The sequence below is a fragment of the Nicotiana tabacum genome, chromosome 6, assembly GCF_000715075.1.
Source record: "Nicotiana tabacum cultivar K326 chromosome 6, ASM71507v2, whole genome shotgun sequence".
NCBI classification, from domain to species: Eukaryota; Viridiplantae; Streptophyta; class Magnoliopsida; order Solanales; family Solanaceae; genus Nicotiana; species Nicotiana tabacum.
Window position 1 is genome coordinate 171,820,550 of NC_134085.1, and position 9,055 is coordinate 171,829,604.

Consider the following 9,055-nt stretch of genomic DNA (forward strand, 5'->3'; position numbering starts at 1 on the left):
TATCCTCGACAGATTTTCGACCAAGTTCCAAGAGGGTCGGACAACATAAAGTGGGGAAGGAAGAAAAGAAAAATTCATCCCCAGCAAAATAAACCCCACAGGAAAAGGAAATCTTATTAATGGAGAAAAAACATGCCACAAGGAAAAGCACCAAAACTGGGGCAGAAAATTTTCTGCCATTGTCGAAAACTTTCTCGGAGGAACGAGGAAATCAATTCAAGTTTTAAGGGATAGCAAGACAGCACGATTTTAAGAAAAACAGTCGGAGGTAAGACAATTTCAAGTTTTGATTTTGGGTTCATCCGCCCTCGAATAGGATATTTTGGGTTCATCCGCCCTCGAATAGGATATTTTCGGTTCATCCGCCCTCGAATAGGATATTTTGGGTTCATCCGCCCTCGAATAGGATATTTTGGGTTCATCCGCCCTCGAATAGGATATTTTGGGTTCATCCGCCCTCGAATAGGATATTTTGGGTTCATCCGCCCTCGAATAGGATATTTTGGGCTCATCCGCCCTCGAATAGGATATTTTGGGTTCATCCGCCCTTGAATAGTATATTTTGGGTTCATCCGCCCTCGAATAGGATATTTTGGGTTCATCCGCCCTCGAATAGGATATTTTGGGTTCATCCGCCCTCGAATAGGATATTTTGGGTTCATCCGCCCTCGAATAGGATATTGAATCTATTCGACCAGAGTGGTCCGGCTTGTGTAAACATTGCCAAAATATATATTTTCATAAAGCATTGCCAAATGCATTTTTTAAAGTTGTTGCTGAGGTCAGGAGCCCCCCTAAAGAACAGAATGACGATTTATTTTCAAAATTGTTGATGAGGTCAGGAGCCCCCCCTGAAGAACAGAATGACGTTTTATTTTTTAAAGCTGTTGAGGTCAGGCTCCCACCTGTATAACAAGAGGAATACTTTTCATGTTTTTAGATAAATAGGCGCCCACCTGTATAACAAGAGGAATACTTTTCATGTCTTTACCAATTAGGCGCCCACCTGTATAACAAGGGAATACATTTCATGTCTTTACCAAATAGGCGCCTACCTGTATAACAAGGGAATACATTTCATGTCTTACCAATTAGGCATCCACCTGTATAACAAGGGTATACATTTCATGTCTTTACCAAATAGGCGCCCACATGTATAACAAGGGAATACATTTCATGTCTTTACCAATTAGGCGCCCACCTGTATAACAAGGGAATACATTTCATGTCTTTACCAATTAGGCACCCACCTGTATAACAAGGGAATACATTTCATGTCTTTACTAATTAGGCGCCCACCTGTATAACAAGGGAATACATTTCATGTCTTTACCATTTAGGCGCCCACCTGTATAACAAGGGAATACATTTCATGTCTTTACCAATTAGGTGCCCACCTGTATAACAAGGGAATACTTTTCATGTCTTTACTAATTAGGCGCCCACCTGTATAACAAGGGAATACATTTCATGTCTTTACCAATTAGGCTCCCACCTGTATAACATGGGAATACATTTCATGTCTTTACCAATTAGGCGCCCACCTGTATAACAAGGGAATAAATTTCATGTCTTTACCAATTAGGCGCCCACCTGTATAACAAGGGAATACATTTCATGTGTTTACCAAATAGGCGCCCACCTGTATAACAAGGGAATACATTTCATGCCTTTACCAATTAGGCGCCCACCTGTATAACAAGGGAATACATTTCATGTCTTTACCAATTAGGCGCCCACCTGTATAACAAGGGAATACATTTCAGGTCTTTACCAATTAGGCGCCCACTTGTATAACAAGGGAATACTTTTCATGTCTTTACCATTAGGCGCACACCTGTATAACAAGGAATACATTTCATGTCTTTACCAATTAGGCGCTCACCTGTATAACAAGGGAATACGTTTCATGTCTTTACCAATTAGGCGCCCACCTGTATAACGAGGGAATATTTTTCAGTCTTTAAATTTCAGGTCTTGAAATCTGTAACCCACCGGAAAGCAGAAGGTTACAACAAGAGGTCCCAGCGCATATTCAAGCACACAAGGCAAAAGGAAGATAAGACAAATCTCGAGAGAAGAGGCCTTTGAACATCAAATTATTCCCAGCATAACAAATCTGATGAAGAAAGTCGTATCCCCAGAGGAACCGCCTAAAAGCTTAATGAAGGAAGCCATATCCCCAGCTGACAGAACAAAATGATGCAAACTGGTGTTCAAGAAAGCAAGAGGCCGGTGTCATCCCCGTCAGTTCTCGGAAGAAAGAAGCACCGGAATAGATGCAAGCCGACAAGAAAGCAAGGCATCAAGAACAAATGGAAGATAGATGGGATCTTGTGATCCGTAGTCTAGCCTAGCTTCTTGATTTTTATTTTAAGCGCGGTGTAATAAGGAGATCGGTAAGTAGTAGTAACAGCATGCAGCAGCAGTAATAGCAAAATTGCAGTCCCATGGCAATCCCAGCTACCAAAACTTCCCGAACTATATTAACATGATTCCCTTCTAGCCAGGGATATATAGGAAACCTTTGAAGCAAAGGTTCGGTTAAATCTTTTTCAAAAAATGCTTCACACGGAGTACTCGGATGGGCAAAAATCGCTCACTTTGTCTTTGCACGAAAACTCTTCGTGTTTTCGGACAAAGAGGGACAGCTGTAAGCACGTGATTTTTGCCCTATATGAGAATTACTCCCAAAAATTCCAAAAATAAAACAATTTTTTGATTGTTTGCAATTGTTGTGAATTTTGTGTTATTTTTCTTGTATTGTTTGCATTTGTCTGTGCATGTTTATTTGCTAAATTAATAAAAAATATAAAAATATATCGCATTTGCATTTAGGATTTAGGTTTGCAATTATGAGTAATTAAGTTTGTTTTACAAGAATGAAAATTACAAAAATAGGCATCTTTTGCATTTTTAGCATTTAATGTCCAAATTGTGTGATTTTATTTTATGTATGTTTAATTTTGGGTGATAATTATTATTAGAAGTTAATTAGTATTTTAAGATAATTTTGGTTTTTATAATTTAATTTTAACATTTTAGTTTTATCAATAAGTAAAACAAAAGAAAAGAGAACAAAAAGAAGACGAAAATCGAATTGGGTCTTTTTTTCAATTTCAAACCACAGACCCAAAGATACCCAACCTTCCCCATGACCCGGTCCATTTCAACCCGGGTCGACCCGGTCCGCCCCATAACCCCAAATGACCCAACCTTCTATCTTCACTTCATTTTCATTTTTTCACAAAAAAAAACACTAAACCTAAACATCGGCCCCCCCTTCCTTCTTCTCCAACTCCCCAAGCTCCCCAACCATGGATACCCCTTCACAGCCTCCATCATCATCCTCCTGCTCCAACGACCACCCCCATCTCGAGCTCCCATGGCAGCCTCCATCTTCGTCAACACACTCACACACGCACAACTCTTTCTTCTTCTTTCTTCAATGAAAAACGCAGCCAACCCTCCGTCGACCTAAAGCAGCCCATTGAACCCCAGCCATGTCCACCGCCCCAGCATCGTTTTCGTCGTTGAGCTCGAGCTCTCGTGGCTGCCATCTTCTTTGTCTTCTCCGTGTCTAGATCAAGCTCAACAATGGCTGCCCCTTCACCTTCATCTTCTTCATCGTCCTCACGACCTCCATCTCGAACACACAAACCTCCATCGTCTAGCTCCAAGACATGAACGACCACAGTCGCGAGCTCCAGCCACTGCTCCTCCAGTCACAAGCTCCAGCTCCACCACGCCTGAGCTTCGTCGTTCACCTCCAGCCAAACCACCTCGTCTCCACTGGACAAAAAACCATCGAGCAGCAACATCTCCAAGACTGCTGCTCCAGCTCCACCTTCGTCGACCACCCATACTCACGTCGACCAGCAGCTCCCTCATGACCAAAACGAGGTCACAAATACAAGTCATGCTAAGTCGAGTTCGTCAAGTTGCAGTGCGTCGAGGTTTCGTTCGAATCCAGGCTTCAAACTAGTAGGTAATGCTATATTGTGGCCCGGGCCTAGGCCTTAGTGGGCCTAACGGGCCGGGCTTCGCGGTCCCGGGCTTCGTGGTCCCGGGCCTGGCGGTCCCGGCCTTCGTGGGCTCAATGGGTGGAACCGGCCCGTGACGAGCCTAAGCCCACATGGTCCTGTGCTTAACGGGCCGGGCTCGTGGGCTTCGCGGGCCTAGCGGTTTTTTTTTAAGGCAATTTATTGTAGTATCATGGCTATATTAAAAATATATATGTAGTATATATGTAGAAATCTAATTATTAAAGTGCTTGACGAAAAAGAAAAATAATAAAACAATAGTAAAACACTAAATTGTCATGCATAATAAATTAATAACAAAGTACAACATGAAGCATATATATATATAGTATACTAGTATAGAATGTTATGTATATATATTTCATTGTATATTTTCTTGTAGTATATATTGTATGTTATGTATATATATTCTCTTGTATATTGTCTTGTAGTATATATTGTATGTTATGTATATATATTCTCTTATATATTGTCTTGTAGTATATATTGTATGTTATGTATATATATTCTCTTGTATATTATCTTGTAGTATATATTGTATGTTATGTATATATATTCTCTTATATATTGTCTTGTAGTATATATTGTATGTTATGTATATATATTCTCTTGTATATTATCTTGTAGTATATATTGTATGTTATGTATATATATTCTCTTGTATATTATCTTGTAGTATATATTGTATGTTATGTATATATATTCTCTTGTATATTTTCTTGTAGTATATATTGTATGTTATGTATATATATATATCCTCTTATATATGTTGTTGTAGTATATATTGTATGTTATGTATATATATTCTCTTGTATATTGTCTTGTAGTATATATTGTATGTTATGTATATATATTCTCTTGTATATTATCTATTTACACCAGGATCTAGGTAGGCGGGCGGTAATCCGCACGGCCATCCAGATCTAGCTGCTTTAGTACACTTTAAAGGTTGGCGGTAGTCCGCACGACCAATAAGGATTCGAAATATACGGAAATTCTATTATAATTTAATGACTGTATGGAAGGATCTATATCCTTTTACCCAAGCAAGGGGTCTGTCTAAGCCCGATACATACTCTTACTGAGCCCATGTGTCTAGCAGTTCTAACTGTGAAAGAGGTAGCCCTTTTGACAACTTCAGACGGCGTTAATGTCACAGCTTGCTAGACGTAGCCACTAAGGCAAAGCCAATAAGAGTAGTACCAGAACCGACTGTACCACCATCTTGGAACCAAATCAAGAAACTATATTAAAATTTCTTTATATTTTGAAAGAGTCTGGATTCTTCATGGTTAATATGCAAGAGAAATTAGTTCTTCAACATAGATATGAATCCGTTTAGCCGGACATAGTCACGGCTGGGGAGAAAGACTAAAATTACTAAAATTAAAAATATGTACCTTGTAGGCCGAGAAGCAAGGCCCTGAAGATGAACTTCAAAACTTTTATGAATACTTCAACTGATTTACAAACTATAAACTAAATCTTTACAAAGGGGGTTGGTTGAGAGAGAGAGGAGAGAGAAAGTAGAGAGAGAGGGGAGTTCCGGCCTTCCTTCTTCAAATGAAGAAGCATCCTTATATAACAAAAAAAAATCTTGAATAGTAAAATGGGTCCCACATCTGGGTCCCTACACAGTGTTTTTACTGTAGATAAACAGTGTTTCTACTGTGGATGAACAGTATATCTACTGTTTTAAGTGGGTCCTGGCGGCTGATAAGCTGTCAAGTCTTCTTTTTGTCCAAATTGTGCATTTGTTGGAGGAATTCTTCCACCTTGTCGATATCTCTGTAAGATAATATCATTTCTGGCTTTATAGGTTGTGTATCTTCTACGAGGTCATCACCACTCGTTTCACTTCTCATCGAAGTGTCTGATTTTTCGCACTGATCTAGTGATTGGAGCAGATTTCTTTTCAATCCTTCTAAGTATTGATTTATCAAATCAATTTTATCTCCGTCTTGGATTGATATTCTCCGAGCAATATGTTTAACAGTGCTTTCTTCTATTATCCTCTTTTGAGGGGCCGTTACATATAAATGGACTTGTGTTTTGATAGAATCTAATAATTCTTGTCCATATAACGTCTTTGTTTTGGGATCAGTCTTCATCAATTTGTCCCAAAAATTATTGTAGAATACCTTATATAAACAAGGGATTTGTTCTTCCGTATAACCTAATTCCGGAGTCCATTTATGGATCCAGGGGATTGAAAATTCAATAAAGAAGTAGATTTGATCAATTTTTTCTAGGTAGCAGATATGATCTGCGTGATATAACTCTGTTAAGAACGGCGAAGCTTTTGTCCATTCTTTGTATAACTTTAGAAATGGTTCGGGCAAAATCTTGGTAGTAGGACCGTGGTATGACCACCAGTTTAAAAACCAGTTAGGGATAGGTCCTGTAAATACCTTGGCGCATACTTTGATAAACCAAGTATGCTTATGTCTCTCATTGTTATAATAAAGCACCCTATCAAATGCTTGAATATAATCCCAATAAGTGAAATTCATAGTTGATTTATTAAGGCTTATCTGCCTTTCTTTCATTGTTGAAATACCCCATTCTTCAACAGATATAATCTGTTTGATAATGACTTTTGAAAAGTTATAAACATTTTCATTCGTGTTATAACCCGAAAAGTGCTGGAATTCTGCACTACCTGTACTGATCAGGATAGTTTCATAATAGGTGCGGGTTTTATATGATTCACCCTGATAGTATAATCCATTAATCAGATATCTCTGAAATATTTTCCACGGTTCTTCTTTTCTCTGAATCTCAGAGTTTTCAAGGAGAAATATCATTTCTCTTTTTGGTAACTTTTCATATGACTTGATATCATCATTGTCTCCCTCTTTAGCAATTGAAGCAAAAGTATCACTTTGCTTTTTGGATGCTAAATAAGCCTGCAGATGTCCATATAACGGACTATCTTCTGGAATATCTTCCAGATGCATAGAATGCCCTGAGGATTCTCCTGTATGCGGTACCTTTGAGTTTATCAAACTCTTTTTTCCTCTTTGTATTACTGGGGAGTTTGATGAGGATCCGTATGACGATCCCTGAGAATAAGTCCTACTAGGGGAAGATCTTCCCCTACCTCTGCCCCTGGTGACCCATGAAGGGTCCATTCTGCAGAAATTGCAAATCATTATTAATTAAAAAGGATAGCATAATTCTAGTGCTGATATCATCTTGACCGAAGGGACACACATTTTCAATTAACTGAAGAATATCAATAACTTCTTGAAAATTAGAGTGTTCTTCTTCCCTTATTTTAATTATGTCAACCATAATTATATCAAGTATAACTTCTTGTAAGTCTCTATTTAATATAATCACCTTAAGAATAGTGATCAATACCTTATCATAAAAAAATATGGTATAATAATTCATAATCTATTCTAAATATTCCCGGGATAGAAAATCCGGAAGGGAATTATCAATTCCTTTTTTGTATTGTATTTCAGAATCGAAAGGTGCTAGCTGAGCCTGCCATCTAGCAAATATTAATTTTGAAGCATCATGCTTAAAATCTTTGTCAAACATGTATTTAACAGATTGAGCATCAGTTTTTATCAAAAACTTTTGGTTGTATAAGTCGTCTTGAAATTTTAATACACACTTAATAATTGTTAACATTTCATGCGCCACAGTAGCGTATTTCTTCTGGGCTTCGGTCCATTTACCAGAGTGAAATCTTATTAAGTATTCACTATTGGGATTTACTTGTTTCAAAATCCCTCCATATCCAACATTAGACGCATCTGTCTCGATAATCTTTTGCCAAGTAGGATTGGCAAGGGTTAAACAAGGTAAAGATTTAACACGCCCTTTAATACTTTTGACTAACTCAGTATGTTGGTTAGTCCAAGGGTGTTTATGATCTTTCTTCAGCCGATCATATAGAGGGGCTAGATCTCGTGACAAACTTTTATAAAAAGGGGATATATAATTCAGACTTCCCAAAAATCTTTGTAATTGAGTCTTGTCAGTGATAACATCAGGAAATTTTGAGGCAAAATCAATAGATCTTTGTATTGGGGTAATTTTTCCCTGGCAAATATTATGACCTAGAAAACGAACATTCGTTTGGATTAGACTCATCTTAGGTTTAGAAATTACTAAACCGTTTTGCATAACAATTTTCTTGAAAATATCAAGATGCTTGATATGCATCTCCAAAGTTTTGGAAAATACTAATATGTCGTCAATATACACGATGATAAAATCCAAATATGGGTTAAAAATATCATTCATAATTTTTTGAAATTCAGAAGGGGCATTTTTCAAACCAAATGGCATAACATTCCATTCATATTGCCCAAATGGAACATTGAAAGCAGTTCTATAAGTATGCTCTTTAAATATTTGAATTTGCCAATAACCAGATTTTAAATCAAATTTTGAAAATATATTGGCGTCATATAACCTAGATAGCAAGTCCCTTTTATTAGGGATATGATACCTAATCCATTTTAGATGTTTATTTAATGGTTTATAATTTATAACTAAGCGAGGAATACCTCGTTCCTTTTCTGCCGCATTATTAACATAAAAGGCAGAACATGACCAAGGAGATTTTGAGGGTTTTATCAAACCCTTTTGTAACAAACTATCAATCTTGTTTTTGCAGAATTCAACTAGCTCAGCATTCATCTGGCAAGGTCGAGATTTAGTAGGAATATCATCCTCAGAGAAGGTTTCTTCGTATGGAAGAGTTACAATATGCCTTTTCCTGTTCCAAAAGGCACTAGGGTGATCGGCGCAAACATCAACGACCATTTTTTCAGCAATCAATTTAATCTTCGGCTGAACTTTAGCAGATTGTATAGTATCGAATATATTCATACTAAGGATTTCTAATTGTAATGAATCAACATGCCTTTGTTTCATATTAATCAAGGCATTAATATCTCTAGTTACGGGATCTGTAACAAAGGAATAACTTATCCTTTTATCTTGATAATTAGCAGAAAACCCATGTTCATCTATATTATTGAACGGGT